At 33.4% G+C, this 17,472-nt stretch overlaps 1 long non-coding RNA gene across 3 annotated transcripts; it reads right to left on the bottom strand.

The window, feature by feature from the left end:
• Positions 1-4,539: 4,539 nt before the first annotated feature.
• Positions 4,540-14,150, bottom strand: LOC139430024 (uncharacterized). 3 transcript variants are annotated; one of them, XR_011640592.1, is made up of 4 exons: positions 13,968-14,150; positions 13,429-13,831; positions 13,217-13,363; positions 12,797-13,128 (listed from the first exon to the last, which is right to left on the bottom strand). It is a non-coding gene; the product is annotated as an uncharacterized lncRNA (long non-coding RNA). The 3 variants fall into 3 exon arrangements; XR_011640593.1 differs by lacking the exon at positions 12,797-13,128 and adding an exon at positions 4,540-4,965 and having other exon boundaries at positions 13,217-13,831; XR_011640591.1 differs by having other exon boundaries at positions 13,217-13,831.
• Between the last annotated feature and the right edge of the window lie 3,322 nt (positions 14,151-17,472).

Raw genomic sequence — 17,472 nt, 5'->3', positions numbered from 1 at the left:
TTATTTGAATGGAAGACGATCAAGACCATCCTCTATTAAAAATTTTATTAAAACAATAAAAAACTTTGGTTTATACAGGGTCCCGGCAATGAAAAGATTTGAGGTAAGGTTTGCAGCGCGCCGCGAAGTGTTGGGGAAGAAAGTAGCCGACTTACCAAGACCTGCATGATTTGCCATTCAGTTTACAATCGTGAGGAGTTTTACAATAGGATAGTTAAATATATATCCTATTTTCAAAATGGTGAGAGTTTAGTACTATAACGCGTCGTGACTTTCGACGGCATTTTAACATAAGCATACCGCGCAACCAACCTGTTCAGTCAGATATAGCGATAAAAAATGGGTAATCATCAACCTCGAACAAACAGGATCGATGTCTAAAAAAAGGGTTGGTAGTGACAAAACAGTTCGAACCCCCTGGAGGAAACTGTGTAATGAGCTAGAGGATGATGTATGGGGAGATGCCTATAAAATAGTTTTTAAAAAAACGAAAAACACACCGAGAGTTACACTTAATGGAGATGAATTACAAGATGTAATAAAAGAACTTTTCCCAGTGGTAAATAGGGTTGTATGGAGCAGAAATAGGTGTAATGAGAGTATTAGAATGATTACGGAAGAGGAATTAATACAACTGGTTAAACATCTTAAAAATAAAAAGGCTCCTGGTCCGGATCAAATTATACCAGAAATAGTGAAAGATACCATATGTGTAATTCCAAAGGAAGTAACTGAAATGTATAATGTTTTGTTGGAACAGGGAATTTTTCCTGATATTTGGAAAACAGAAAAGTTGGTGTTAATTGAAAAACCAAAAATACAAGGAAAAACAGCCTACAGACCCCTTTGTTTATTACATTGTTTTGGAAAATTATACGAAGTCATTTTGAAAGAAAGGATAGTAGAAGAACTGATAGAAAAACAAGGAATATCAGATAATCAGTATGGCTTTACAAAAGGAAAATCAACGGTGCATGCGATTGAAGTTTTAAATGCAGCGCGAAATACAGATAAATTTAGGAGAGGTAAAAGGAAATTATGCTGTTTAATAACATTAGATGTGAACAATGCGTTTGGTTCTGCTCCATGGGAACAGATAATTAGATGCATGGAAGAAAAAGAAATATCTGTTCAATTAATTAACTGTATTAAAGACCTAGGAGAAAGATATGTGATTTGTAATAATGCCAGTTTCCCGATGACTAGAGGTGTCCCTCAGGGCTCTGTTTTGGGTCCACTACTTTGGAATATTTTTTTGATCAAATTTTAGATGCTATGCAAATTAAAGATGTTAAGTTAGTGGCATATGCAGATGATTTGGCCATTGTAATTTCTGGTTGGAGTAAGGAGTATATTACTAATATAGCACATCGTGTTATTAAAGTAATTATTGATAAATTAGAGTTTGTGTTTAAAGCTGGCACCGGAGAAAACTGAATGCGTATTGATGAAAAGTAGAGGAGAAATTGAGATTAATGTGGCAGGACATATTGTAAATTCTAGTAATTCACTCAAATACTTGGGTGTAATGATTGGTAGAAACCTGAGATGGGGCCCTCATGTTGAATATGTATACAAAGGCGCAGAAAACTATAAATGCATTGCACAGGATGATGGGTTCGACATATGGACCAAGTATGGCGAAAAGGAAATTGATAGGCTCGGTAGTTTTTTCGCAGATGTTGTATGCCTGCAAAGCTTGGAGTGGGATGTTTGAGATTAAAAAACAAAAAGAAAAGATGACGAGATTACAGAGACAGATTCTGATAAGAATTGTCAGTTCTTACAGAACTGTCTCTACGGAAGCGTTATTGGTCATTGCAAACTCATTTCCAATTGAGTTGATGGCAAGAAGGCGAATGTCTAGATGGACAACAAAAGAGGATCGTGACATTATGGAGGAGGAAATAATGCAGGAATGGAACAATCGATGGACCACGAACACTGGTAAAGCGCAATGGACGAAAAGAATAATTCCAAATGTTAAAACATGGGTTACTCGGAAATGGGGAGAAATAAATTATTCTATGTGCCAATTCTTGAGTGGTCATGGTTGCTTTAAAGCCTACTTACACAAACATAAAAGAAGAGAGGAAGAAATGTGTGATTATTGTGAAGATAAAATAGATGATGTGGAGCATACATTTTTTGCTTGTAAAAGATGGAATGAAATACGCGAGGAAATGTGGAAAAAATTGAAAATTAAGCTAACGCCGGAAAACTGTACGAAAGTTATGCTAAAAAGTGAAGAAAAATGGAAGATTGTGGAAGAGTTTGTAAGGGAGGTGGTTGTAACAAAGGAAAGGGAGGAGAAGGTACGATGGGAGAGAGAATGAATTTACAATACCCCGAAGAAAGCTCGTGAGAGTGTTCCCGGAGAAGACGAGGAAAGGGGTTTTTAGTGGGTCGGGGCTTTCGTGCCCTAACCCCACACTATCTGACCGCTCAAGATCCCAGGTCAGATGTCTGTTAGCAGATTTTCCCCAACCTCGTTAAAAAAAAAGTTCGAACCCCTGAAAATATCGAACGTGTTCGACAAGCAATGTTAAGAAGTCCATGCCGATCGGCCATCCATCACGCCACACGTCTTGGAATAAATAAGTTACAGATCGATAAGAAGGATTCTCCATAAGAATCTTGGATATCACCCTTACAAAATACAGGTTGTTCAATCACTTAATCCGGGTGATTATCCACAGCGTATACGTTTTTGTGAGATTATGCTTGCCAGATTGGAAGAAAATGACAACCACCAAATTAACAATTTATGGATGAGTGATGAGGCACACTTTCACCCTCTCTGGTTTTGTTAATAAACAAAACTTGAGATACTGGGCGGAGGAAACCCTCGTTTGCTTCATGAAACACCTTTTCATGTTCAGAAAATGACAGCAGTATGGTGTTCTTTTGAGAATGAGGCTGAAAACGTCGCAATGATTCAGAATTTTCCCACACCACAACTTGAAGGCTTTCCAGTGAATTAACACACTTTTTCAACAAGACGGGGCAACAACAAGTCACACTGCAAGAATTGCAATGAATGCTTTATTCCCAGGGCGTATCGTTTCTCGAAACGGGGATAGATATCAGTTAACCCCCTCGGTGTCCCGACTTAACCGCCTGCGACTTCTTTTTTTGGGGATACCTAAAGACGAATGTATTTGCAAATGATCCACCCAGGACAATCCCAGTTGTTAAATTAATTTTAATTAAATACTTTATTTAATAAAATATTTAATAATTTTTTTTTAATTTTAAATTGAAATAATTTTAATAAATGAGTGATAATTTATACGAACTTATTCCTGTAAAATCAGAAACTATAACTGAGGAGATAACACGAAAAAGGTAAGATCGGTGTACTACGAGCGGTTAGAAGGCAATCTGAAGAATATAAGAAGGAAGATACAGAGACTCAGATCGAAAAAAGAAAATTTTTCAAAAAGTTGCAAGCAAAAATGTGAGCAGGTGGGCCACCAACCCAACCCGGGTACCCGAATTGGGAGAAGGGAGGCACTTTTTTGTATGTCTTCGTGCTTTGAGGCGTGTTTTTTAAGTAAGGACCGTTTTAAAATTCCGCCACTGCATCACTGCGGTTGACATTTGACACAATTTCAACATCATTCGACCGTATGACGTGTATGGAGAAAACGTTGAGTGATGGGAAGGTACGAAAGTGAGTGAGACTTTTTAAAGAAGGCCAAACGAACGTGCATACTGAGGAACGAAGTGGGCGTCCTTCAGTGATTACTGACGCTTACGACACGGTTTACGATTTCGTCGCTTTATGCAACAGAGGAGTAGGCAAAATGCCAGGACTTTAAATTCCATCAACAATCAGGCAGATAGGTGACGCTTTCTGCAAGTGCTCCGTCATTTCCACATCAAAGGAGTCCAGTGTCGTAGTACGCATTGTTCTGTTGAGCGTTCATTTTGTTTACATCCTACCGGAATATATCGTTTCGTGCCACACGGCTGCAGAAAAATGAATTTAGAAGAACGTCGCAAACAAGGATTCATTTACCGTGTATATTTTTATTTTATCTCGTGCGACAACTGTGGCGGTCAAAATAAAAATAAATTTATTTTGTTCACATTAATATTTTCGGTTGCTTGTTTGACTCAATTGAACAAAGATTTCTGGTAAGCGGCCACAGCTTCATGTCTTGTAATAGAGACTTCGCTCTAATAGAAAAGAGTAAAAGAACAATGAAGGCCTATGTACTTGAAGATTTGATTGATGTTATTAAGTCAGCAAGGTGTAAGCCTTCGAACGGTGGGCGTTTGAAGTAATCGATATGACCAATTTTGTTTTTGGAATATCAAGGAAACAGCCGACTTGTACCTCAATACCTAAACTAAAAATCAGCCAAGCAACAGCAATACCTATTGAAAAAGAAAATTCAGCAATAGTAAAAAAAACCAAGACAACTTTTTCAGGCTAAGGACCATGGACAATGTCCTAAAAAAAAGGTAAAACTGTAAATGACATAAGTAATGTCGAGCTACATGTACTATTACCAGAAAACAAAATTTCCCATTGCATAGAAAATTTTACATGACCTACTGGGGGTGGAAGAAGTTGCCCAAAATGGTGCCGGGGGCAGCAAGACCTAAAAAAATTGAAACAATAAATATGAAAATAGATTCGAAAAATTTATTTGAAATATTTATAATCCGTTATCGCATTTAAATGGAGAGCATGAGGATTAAACAAGTTTAGAATTGAGATTCTAACCTCACTTTTTAAATTTGACATAATATTAATTTAATTTTTTAAATTTGTTATTGAAAGACTTCAAACCACTTAAATATTATAATTAGGATACTTATTAATTAGTTTAACGTTATTTCGGAACTTAATAACACACATTGTTGATGAAAATCCCATTCGCAGTTACAAAGTTTTAACATCAAAAGTTCATAACGTAGGGGTGAAATATTCGTCAAATCCTTTGGTTAAATCTGAAAGAGAAGAATAATAAACCTTATTTTGGAGAAATTCAAAAGATTAAGGTAGAATTTAATAAAATTAATTTTATAACCTCAAAACAATAGGAATATTATAAAACGGATGATCCACCGAAAAATCCAACCAATCAGAATGAATCGATTTTCATTTGTTTTGAGAAAATCGTATATAAGGGGTGAAGTTTTCAGAGCAGGAACAGTGGATTTAACAGCGCTTTTACGTATACGTCCGTCGTTTTGTTGAAAGCTGTGTATTTGACTGACATTTTTCTGAACTGGTGTCACATGACCTTGAATTTCTTGCGAACTTTATCAATTTCCTGTACATTTTTTTGTTGTGAACTTATCATATTTCTTGCGAAATAATTCACAAAATTCTACTTCAACTGTATACGTACTGAACAACAATGGCTGAACAACACATGGCTGCGGTAAGTAAGTTGGTTTTATTTTCCATAATTTTAGATATTAATTTTCATTTTTTTTTTATTGATAAGGTTAATTTGAATAATAATCTCTGTTCTTTGAAAGGAGATGAATTAGTTAATCGCCTGAGAGAATAGGGATTCATCCCCAAGGAAGATGAGTATAAGTATCTTCAATGTGAGACCCCCCTCGTATTACAACATTGCAGTAATGCAATTGATAGGTAGGTGAGGGTCTAACATGGGCATGTATCCATTCGGAAACATAAAAGCAAGAAGCGCGGTAAGGTTGTATTGTTTCGAAAAGGCACCATTTTGGCATATTCTAAGTTACAAATATAGCAATTTTAGGGTTCGCGTTTCTTTGGATGGAAAAGGCAAATCTTAACCTTATTGCGAAGTTAACCGAAATGTCCTTCCAGACAGCTGTAGATTGGGCGTCGTTCTGTAGACAGGTGGTCCTGGATAAGTATCTGTTGCACCCAGAAAGGTTAGGTGGTCCTGGCTCTATTGTCGAGACGAGACATCGAGGATACCGTGTTGATGGCCAGTGGGTGTTTGGCGGATATGAACGCGGGACAGGTCGTGTATTCATAGAGATTGTGGAAGATAGAAACGCAGATACCCTGATTCCATTAATTGAAAAGTGGATACTTCCCGGTACCACCATTATTTCAGATTATTGGAAAGCATATGATTGCTTGGAAAGACACGGGTATGTACACCTTAAAGTAAATCATTCGATTAATTTTAAGGACCCAGAAACTGGAACGCACACCAACGCCATCGAATCTACCTGGCGTCATGCTAAGAGTAGTATGTCAACATCTTGCCGTACTAAAAGTCATCTCCCAGGGAATCTTGCCAGATATATTTTCCACAAATCGTGCACAGCGAAAAAGCTTGATAAGGCAGCGGAATTTTATCGAATAGCCGCGATGATGTACGACCCTATGAAGCCAGCTGAGCAATGGGACCTGGAGGAAATCGCAGATGAGTATCCATCCGATAACGAACCTTAAATTTTTCTATTAAAAATTATAAAGTTTATCTAGTTATACTTTATTTTTGCGTCTCTGTTCACTTCCTCGTAGTGCAACCTGGGTAACGCTAAGAACAGAATAAACCATAGTCATCAATTATAAAAACAGATTGAGTTCCTATAAATAGTTATACTTACTTTTATAACTGATGTTTTATTATAGTTGCCTTATGTTTGTTAAATATACGTATTAACTAAATTTGTTTGTAATTTATTAATTAAAATAGATTGAATCCCTATATTATGTTAAAAGGATGCAAATTCAATGTAAATTTGCAGGGAGAAGCAGCAAGTGGCTGACTATTATTATCGCGATCTCTGACGTTACTATTTTTACGAGACTACTACTGAAGGGTTAAGAATTTTGTATCGAAATAAGATTTTTAGTTTACAAAGTCTCCTAATATAATTTTGAATGTTTGTAATAATTCGGAAATTATTTAATGGTTTTGGGAATAAACCATACGAATTGTATATTCCTGGCGTGCAGCCTTTTTCTTCTAAAAACCAAAAATCACGTCTCGCGTTTACGACCGACGTCCGGGATGGTGACCAGACGTCAAAATAAATTTTGAGAAAGATTAATGTACAAGCAAATTTATGGGAAAACGTAGATAACGAAAAAGTCGTTAAAAATACAATAGACGTTAGAAAACGTAAAGGTTTGATGGCTCCCACAGTTTGGGATTTACGTGATGATTTTTGGGATTAGCTAGTGGCGGATGTTATCTTCTGGCCCCGTGGTCAAAAATTGTTCCCTTCCCCAAATTTCCTCATTGGCTCAGAAAATTATTGTAAAACATCCGCCCCGTATTTTGGATTGGCCCAGGTGTCGGGAACATCCAGGCGATAGGAACGCCTCAAGAAGGTTTTTGCACCCCTCCCATACCCGAGGTTACTTAAGGGCTTGTAAGACCTTTTTCAAGGGAATTACGAATTAAGAATAATAATAACAATCACAAGAGGTTTTTGAGTCGAAACGTCGTCAGCGCTCCGTTAGATAGCAACTTAGAATTCGCTTTAACGCCAATTCTAAGTGTCGTCGTATATCGAGAATTGTGACTTAGTTTCATTTGCGAACATTCTTTGTACTTCGGGCATCCGTGTCGGTAATTGTGTTTCCACTGAGGATTTGGTGCAAGAGTGGTGTTGGAACCTTCCCGGTTAACTTCCGAGAAGCCACCAAAAAGGATCCAGGGTTGCGATCCATCGGCGTACCACCAAATCGGAATACAAGTCCTGAGTAATTCTGTTTGCCAGTTTTCGTTATCACCTATCTGTCAACGAGTATTAGCTGTCGAGGTTAGATTCGGAAATATCTCTTTTTAAGTAACGTCGGGTCATAGATAATCGTAGGTAGATTATAAGGTTCATTTTTTGTTCATTGTCTATTTTTACTTGTTATTTTGTTAATATAGTTTAGGTGTGTGGTTAGAACACTTGTCTTTTGATTTTCCCCTTTTCCTGACAGAGCCTTAGTGCAAGAACCCACGGTTCTGAAATAGTGACCGCGCGCTTGTCATTTAGTTTTGATTGATTCGCTAGGATCAATTAGGGGTCCTTCAGACTAAGAATTAGAAAGCGCGAAATACTGTTTCTGGTGGCAGCGGTATTACCAAAGGTCGAGACCGTTCAAAGGCGGCCTCACCACATGTTATCCATGTTGTAAGTAAATATTGAATAAGTAAATAAAACGAAAGAAATGAACTTTGAACTTGTAAATAATTTTAATATAAATCGGTACCGGTTTCAAAGTTAAAACTTCTTTATCAGCCGAAAGCTAAAGAGAAAATCGACAACTATTACAAAATTATACTATAAATATTAAATAATATAAAATACTCTGTCAAAAGGCGAAGTTAACGGAAAGGATATTTGAAATATTACACATCTGATAAATCATGATAAGCAGCCAAAAAATGAAAAGTCTATTAATACACATTTGGTAGAAGCAAGGTCTATCGATTCTATCTAACGACAGGTAATTATCGTTATGCATCGATAGCCTAAGAAACAAGGTTTTCATCCGAAAATATGTTGTAATCTCAACAAGTTTAGTGAAAATAACTTTTTATTTTGTGCGTGGGTATAAATTAAACAATTTGAGATTAGGATTTAATACGAAAATGAATGATAATCGTTGGTTGTAACCTCATAAAATATAACGTCACATTGATATCATAAATCCCAAGCTGACATTAAAAATAAAAATAAAAAATTAAGCTTATTAAAGAACAACGCTCTATCCAGTAAGTCTAACTCAAAGGATTCTAACAATAACTTTAATATCAAACGACTAGAAATTAATAATAACAATTATAATATCACCTATGATAATAAACAATCACATTTTACATTCGCACCTAAATACACTAACCTCTCTGACTATTCACTATCACCTTCAGAAATAGAACTATTTAATTTAGGACACAAATTTTCCATTAACACTCACAATTTCAATTCCACTTCTTTAGCCATCGATATTGAAAGCCAATTACTTTTTAATCCCATTTTCCCTAAACTTAAAGCCGATCTCCTACACAATTTACATAAATTTAAATCCAAAAGAAAGAATTTTTCCACATATAACAGTTCCAATTCTAAATATCAAAATACCATTATCTCTTTGAAAAACAACCTTCTCAAACACGATATAATATGTACACCAGCAGATAAAAATGCAGGCCTAGTTTTAATTAATAAATCAGAATATATTTCAAAAACCTTATCTTTCTTTAACGACAATAACATTACCTTACTCCACAAAGACCCTCTTCCTTCTTTTACCAATAAACTTAAGGATATTTTGAAAAAATCATCAAATACCCTAAACAAATTTTTTCCTTCAAATAAAAAATACATACCCATGAATCCTCTACATTCCACTTTACACAGTCTAATAAAACTACACAAAACAGGTGAACCCATCAGACCCATAGTCAGCGATATCAACTCTCCTTGTCACCTTATATCTAAAGCCCTACATAGTATTCTAACTAAATCTTTCAATTTCAAATCCACATATTCTATAAAGAATTCTTCAGAACTAATTTCAAAACTTGATAAAATAAGAATAAACAAAAATACAAAACTCATCTCCCTAGATATAAAAAATCTATATACCAATGTCCCAATCAAAGAAACATTAAAAATCATAAAAAATTTTCTCAATTCCAAAAAAATTGAAAACAATAATAATCTTCCCATCAGCATTACTAATAATGATATAAATAATTTGATCAACATACTTAAAAACATAACCAATCAAAATTTTTTCATTTTTAATGACTATTTTTACGAAATGGCTGATGGATTACCCATGGGTTCCCCCCTATCTGGCTTTCTTGCAGATTTTTATGTGTCCAACCTAGAATCTCAACTATTTTCTTTAAATAATCATTTTGCCACTAAATATATTAAATTCTATTGTAGATATGTAGATGATATCCTCATTCTATATGATGGTTCAGATGCTAATTTAATAGCCCTATTCAATTTAATAAACAATATCAGCAACCTTGATTTCACAATTGAGAAAGAAGTTAACAATAGCATCAATTTTCTTGATTTAACAATTTCCAAAAACATGTCTAACTCTTCCCTTAATTTCAACATTTTCCGTAAACCAACTACTACAGACACAATTATCCCCAAAAATTCTTTCACTAGTTTCAAATATGAAGAAGCCGCGTTTAGGTTCTTATTCCACAGAGCCATCAACACACCCCTCAATACCGAAAATTTCAATTCAGAAATTTACAATATTATAAAAATAGGCTTAAACAACGGTTATAACATTAAAGACATGCAAAACATTTTTTACAAAGTTCATAACAATAAAGTTATCTCATTCATTTATCCTCATTATAAACTCCCACCTAAATATATTTCTATTTCACATTACAACCCCACAATCAATCAACTACACCACATAACTAAAACACATAACATACACATAGCCACTAAAAACAACACTAAAATCTCCAATATGCTCGTTAACAATAAACATAAATTCCACTTTCACTTACTTAACGGAGTTTACAAAATTTCCTGTAGTGAATGTAATAAAATTTATATAGGTCAAACAGGGAGAAACTTATTAACACGTTTTAAAGAACATAATAAAGATAAAAATTCCGCTATATTCAAACATATTACAGAAACTAAACATAAAATAAGTCTTAATAATATGGAACTTATTCATAACCAACCTAAATCTTTGAAGCTGGACTTACTGGAAGAATACGAAATATACAAACAATCTAAAAATAACACAGACAATTTATTAAATGAAATAATAGAAAACAAATATTCTCGCTTATACCACAAACTTAACTAATTAATCAAAAATTTTTATTTTTCTTTTTGTATTCCGTACGTGCTATATTATAATAACGTTTTTTACGCCACACCCTTATCTTACGATACCTTCCAAGATTTTATCCTTTTTTGTTTAAGTTTTTAATCTGTGATTTTGTTAATCTAATTTAAATTTAATTGTAAATTTAGTTATAAGAAATTAGATCTACTCCTGAACCCCACCTATTAACTAATTCCATTATATTGTATAATTTTTCTATGTAAGTTCACCTTTTCAAATTCCGTTTTTCATTTTACCGTTATTAATACGTTCCGGTTAACCTTTGTTTAATTTGTTTCTTCTTTTTCATAAATTTAGGTACTGAAGATGAAACATTAGTTTTCGAAACATGTCTACTTAAATAGAATTAAAACATTTTAATATTTCTCAAAAAAGTTTTTTACTTTTACATAAATCCTAGTTTATTATATTTAGAGAAATATGGAGAATTTCATCCCGGTCACATTGAAACTTTAAAGTGATTTTTCGGTAAGTACTTCACATTTGCACACTCTTTTTTTATTATTAATGCCTTTTTGGGGTCATTTCAACTTCCAACTCAGGGGTACAACTTAGTATAGAGATAAGTTGCGTTAAATCTTCTTAATTTATTGTCCTCTACATGACCCTGCTCTGTGTCGGTTCTTATGTGCATCACCCTGTATAAAAGTAAAGGATATGTGCTATACATCTACTGTACGTTAAAGTTTTGTGTTGTGATGATCTCATCGCCCACATGGACATTGGCGTCGACTTTAGGGCGACGGCGGGACGCGTAGGGTCGACTTGGGTGGAAAGAACCGTTGGAAGAGAGTAGCAATTCGGCCACTGGCGAAGACAGTTGTGTTTTAAGATTAAATTAATTACGTATTGATTTCTTTACTCAATAAAGTTTCCAGTTTGTATACAGTCCAGAAGTTTTTATTTAGTGTTTTTGAAGACACCCAAACATATACCTTTGTCATTATTTTCAGTAAATTTATTTTCATTTAATACTAACATAAATACATTTGAAATAATACTATTTCAAATGTTTTTTTTTCTTCTTTTTGGTCTCCTGTAAATTTAAAGTTTTAGCAGTGGTGTCATTGTTCTTTTAGATCAGCGATATGTACACAAAAGTAACCTGTCTGAACCACATATGTAAAAATGCAACTAAATCAGAATGAAAGTAGTAACAATTCAATAAAGGCTCATTGAAAATAAATTATTGTATAAAAAATTTATGTTCAATGAAGACCAACAAAAAATGTGTGCACATAAACAAATGTTTGATATCCAAAGAAATGGGTAAACTCAAAAAGAACCCATCTCTTTCTCACAAAACATTTGTGTATCTAATTACAGACGACATATAAAAAAATGGAAGCAGTAGAACAACACAAATACTTAACACCGGCTGTTTGAAACATACTCCATAATTTTAAATAAAACTCGACATTACTTAATATTCGCTGCAGAAACGCATTGAATAGTAAATTAGCGAACAACTAATGAGGCCAGTAAGAACAATCGAAAAACATGAAGGCTCCTTGATAATAAATTATCCAAAAGATTATGTCCATTGAAGACCTACAAAAAGGAGCCAACAAAAAGTGTTTTCAAATACACAAATATTTGATAACCAATAAAATGAGTAGACACAAAAGGAACCTGTCTGAACCACATATGTAAAAATGCAACTAAATCAGAACGAAAGTAGTAATAATTCAATAGAGGTTCTTCATTAAAAATAAATTGTATAAAAAATTTATGTTCAATGAAGACCAACAAAAAACGTTTGCACATACACAAATGTTTGATATCAAAAGAAATGGGTAAACTCAAAAAGAACCCATCTCTTTCTTACAAAACATTTGTGTATCTAATCCCAGACGACATATAAAAAATGCAAGTTATAGAGTGAGTGAAATTTGAGAACTAAAGGCTGACAACAATAAGGCTCAGGTAGTTAAAATAAGAGCGATGAAGATTCTGGACGTATTAAAAGCGTGAGAATGAATTTTGTATAGCAGTTTAATCAAGACTAATAAAGAATAAAGTCTCATTCAAAGCAAACAATCTTAACTCAAATATAATAACACACAAGTAAATAAGAATGAAAGTGATAATAAGTTCAAATTGAAAGAACTGAAGCTCTATGCATAACAAAAAGAATTCCTAAAAAAATCGTCAATAATTTAAAACTCCTCACACAAATGACATCAACAATGTTCGTTACAAATGTTGTTGTGAAACTCTTCTCAAACATTGTTAAATCTTCAAACATCAATATTGTTAGTTGTTCTACCTTCTTTTTAACCAATTTTCTGTATTATTTTGAATTATACCTAAATTATAAAATTGTCATGTTTAACTATACAATATTATAAAAATGAACCTAAAGAAAGTTTGCTTTGTTATAAAGGTAAAACTTACAATATTAGAAAATCACGCAAAAAATGCTGATACTTCCTTCCAATTAATAAATTATGGATCAATCAGTTTATCATTACTTGATACAGACTCATCCAAAAATAATAAGTTCCAAAGATATTGATGTCTAACAGTACCGTTTCTTATGCCCTTTAACAAAACATTAATCAATGGTCTATGATTAAGGTTAAAAATGTTAGTGATGTGATAATTACATCATTTTATTATTAGATATCAATTTTTCTTTTAGTGGATCTTTTTGATGATCAAAAATGAAGAACATCAATTATAAATTCTTGACTTGATTATTTTATTTATCGTTGTTCATAGTAACGGAGGTGTCATATAAAAAAAGGAAAACTTGATAATAATATTTAAATAACAAAACAACTTGGCTTGTATGAAATTAAAAGAATCTGTATATAACTTCATATAAGGTATTTCCTTATTACAAGGATAAGTGATAAAAGTTGTTCATCAAAATAATTAAAATTATAAGAATAAAAATGATTATTTTTAAAGAATTATAATCCTTTGTATTACCATTGTTACTTCTTCCTCATTAGTCCTTTGCTGCGATGATACCTTGATCTTGAGCTTCAGAATTTTCTTATTTTTCTCAATGAAAACAAATTTTTTTAATAACAAATTAGTATATATCTTACAAAGAAAAAAATCATCAAATCTACATAAATATTATTGAAATTTAACTTTAGTTTAATACTACTAACAAAAAAGATTTATACTTATGTACATTTTTAGCAATCAAAATTCCATTTACATCATTTCATCCTTTTCTTGATTTCCACGGAACTTAACCATTTCTGTTGTTTTGATATTATAAAACTGATTAACATAAAAGCTTTCACCAAACGACTTCTTTAAGGAAAAGCAAAACGATATGCTCTTGGTCACCCGCGTCACCCGTCAACTATGCGTCAACTTCAACGGGTAATGAAATAACGAACAGGAACAACGGATTGGTTACTACATTCATTCTGGTTTAGTTGTAGCTTTTCAATAACAGATGGCATGCTGTAATAATTTTAAATTAATTTTAAAATATTAGAAAAGAATTTATTTATGTTTATCGATTTTATTGATTATATTAATAGTGACAGCTTTTATTTATTAGGAAAAATCCTATTTTCCATTTAAATATCGTATAAGTAATTGATATTATTTTTATAATATCTAATAGCTACAGGTGTCTTATGAAAGATGGCGCTATTAAATTTAAAATTTATTATCTTTATTTTATTGTTTACGAGGAAAGGAAATAACGAAGTACTACTAAAATTAAAACTAATATTATTCATAGTAAGGTTTAAATAAAATTCTTTTTTGTACTTTCACTTCTTTATTTTGTTATATTTTTGTCCGACTAGTTTCACCTTAAGGGCATCCTCAGAGACCAGGCGGGCCATGGCCGCCCCCCTCTAGAACATCACAAAACGACATAAACTGTTCGTTTTCAGCTTCACCGATCACTTTAGTAAAATGAAATCGCACAGAGATGCATCAATTCAAATTTCGCGCTTGGTGTTCGGCTATATTCGTGACTGCACCGTGCTGTAGCCGTTGCCACCGCCCGTAGTAGACTCTAATAGAGTTATGGCTTATCAACCAATAGAGATCGAGATTCAGCATTCATAACGCGCATGTGTGAACCACGGTACAGTCGTGGTTAGAACAAAGCTTAGTGTTTACGTGGCCGTTGTGTATGTTTACGTTATAATACCTATATAAGTTTGAGCGTAAGCTTAATACTTTACTTAATTATTAACAGGGTTAACTTGGCGTAACAATAACAATAAACATGAAGAGAAAAAACACCACTATTACATCTTTTTTTAAACGTGTCGCATGCTCACCAGTTACGAGTATGAGTGCGAGCACGAGCACCATCCCCAGCACTAGCACCAGCACCGGCACCAGCAGTACCAGCACCACTAATTCAAATTTAGACGATCCAAATTCATCTCAAAAAACAATTTTTGAACCTGAACCTCCTCAACCTAATGGAAATTTTACTCACCTTGGCGTTAATGATATTGGTTTTGCTGTCGGAAATAATAATTTAAGTGAGGTACAAATTTATAATTATTTAAAAAAGACATGGGTTCCCCCACCGGAATATAATCTTCCTTACAGTGAACACAATAAAAACAATGTACGCGTAAAACGTTACCTAAGTTTAAAAAATATTAATCGATATGAGTGGATTGCTTATTCAGATCTAAAAAAGGGAATTTTTTGTAAATATTGCGTTCTTTTTTGCAAATCTGAAGATAATAAAGATAAACAAGGATTAGTTCGTCAACCAGTTACAAAATTTTCCAAACTTTTAGGGGCTGATGGGTGTTTAGATGTCCACAACAAAAATAAATATCACATGGCCGCAATGCTAGTTGCTGAAAATTTGTTGAAATGTTTTGAAAACCCCTCCCTTGACGTTAGAAATATAATTGACCAAGATAGAGCCGCGCAAGTGAAAGAAAATCAAGCTAGGCTAGTTCCTATTATAAAATCTATTATTTTCCTCGGAAAGCAAAATATTGCATTTAGAGGACACCGTGATGATGGCATGTTAATGAAACTGAACGATGTGGGAGACCAGGAAAGTGGAAGTATTAATGAGGGAAATTTTCGAGAGTTATTACGATTTCGTGTCGAATCGGGCGATGACATTTTAAGGAAACATTTAGAAACAATGTCATCAAGAGCAACATACATAAGTAAAACAACCCAAAATGAATTAGTAAACTGTATAGGTGAAGAAATAACTGCAAAGATTGTAAATCAGATAAAAAACGCGAAATACTTTAGCGTTATGTTCGACGAAACCACAGATGTGTCCCACGTTTCTCAAATGTCAATTGTGATAAGGTATGTTCACGAAAACGACATTCGAGAAGACTTCATTGCGTTCCTTGACTGTCATGAAGAAAACTATACTCTAGATAAAGATACCTTAGAACCCATTTTAAGCGGAAAGATATTGGAGCAAACTGTTTTAAAACAACTTAAATTATTAGACTTAAATCTGAATAATTGTGCAGTGCAAGAAGTGAAGAAAGGAATGCCAGTAGCAGTTAGATGTCCGTGTTATAGTCATGCACTGAATCTTGCCCTGTCGAAAAGTTCTAACGTACAATCGGTAAGAAATTTGATGGGAACGATCAAAGAAGTATCGGCATTTTTCACCGCTTCTTCAAAAAGGCATTTTGTTTTAAAAAACACGCTTGATAAACATTTACACGAATGTACGAATGTATTTTGCAGTTCAAAAATGATTTTGATGCAATATTGGATGTCCTAGAGAAAATATTTTTGTGGAATGAAAGGGACACAGCGTCGAAAGCAAAGAATCTCATGATATCTTTAACAACTCCCGATTTTATTTTAACGTTGTATTGTTTATCAAACGTTTTATCACTTACATTACCTTTAAGTAATTTGCTGCAAGACAAAAAAGTAGAGAAAAATCGTGCTAATGAAATGATATCTTGTACTCTTTCGGCTCTTAAAAATAAAAGAGGATCTGCTTCGGATTGCTTCAATGCTATATTGACGGAAACTCAAAATATATTGAAAGAACTTGATGTTGAATTAACTCTACCTAGACTTACGAACAAAATGAGAAATCGTTCCAATCCTAACCCTAACTTATCCTCAAATTCTCCGGAAGACTATTACCGAATTTCCCTATTTATCCCACTGCTGGATTGTGTTATTAACGATCTGGAAAGTAGATTTTCAAAGGAAACAATAAATCTATTTAACTTAAATATTTGTTTGCTATTAAATGCAATGGAAGCAACTGAAACAGAAATTAAGACGACCGGAAAAATGTTAGATATGTATACACTTATTTTTGTAGAGGATCCAAAGACAGTTTTTGACAAATTTAAAGGTGAATTTGAAATTTGGAAGTTGAAATGGACCGCTTACTCCAATTCCACGAAATTACCAATGTAATTAAACGATTTGCAAACAAAAAGAAGCGGAGAATAGAATTTGTCCTTTAAATTACACTAGGTAATTAAATTTATTTGTAATACACGTATGTACCTAACGGCTAACATCTATAATCAGATAATCTATGTAAGTAAGTATATTATCTAAGTATTATCTATGTATATATCTATGTGTACTTTGTAGATATGGTATTGATGTGGTACTATACTTAGGGCCATAGGTTTTTCCATAGTTTCTTATGTTTTAGGAATTCTATTTTATTTATTGTATGAAGCAAG

This window comes from Onthophagus taurus, chromosome 6 (assembly GCF_036711975.1).
Source record: "Onthophagus taurus isolate NC chromosome 6, IU_Otau_3.0, whole genome shotgun sequence".
NCBI classification, from domain to species: Eukaryota; Metazoa; Arthropoda; class Insecta; order Coleoptera; family Scarabaeidae; genus Onthophagus; species Onthophagus taurus.
This window is presented reverse-complemented; position numbering and strand designations above follow the sequence as displayed.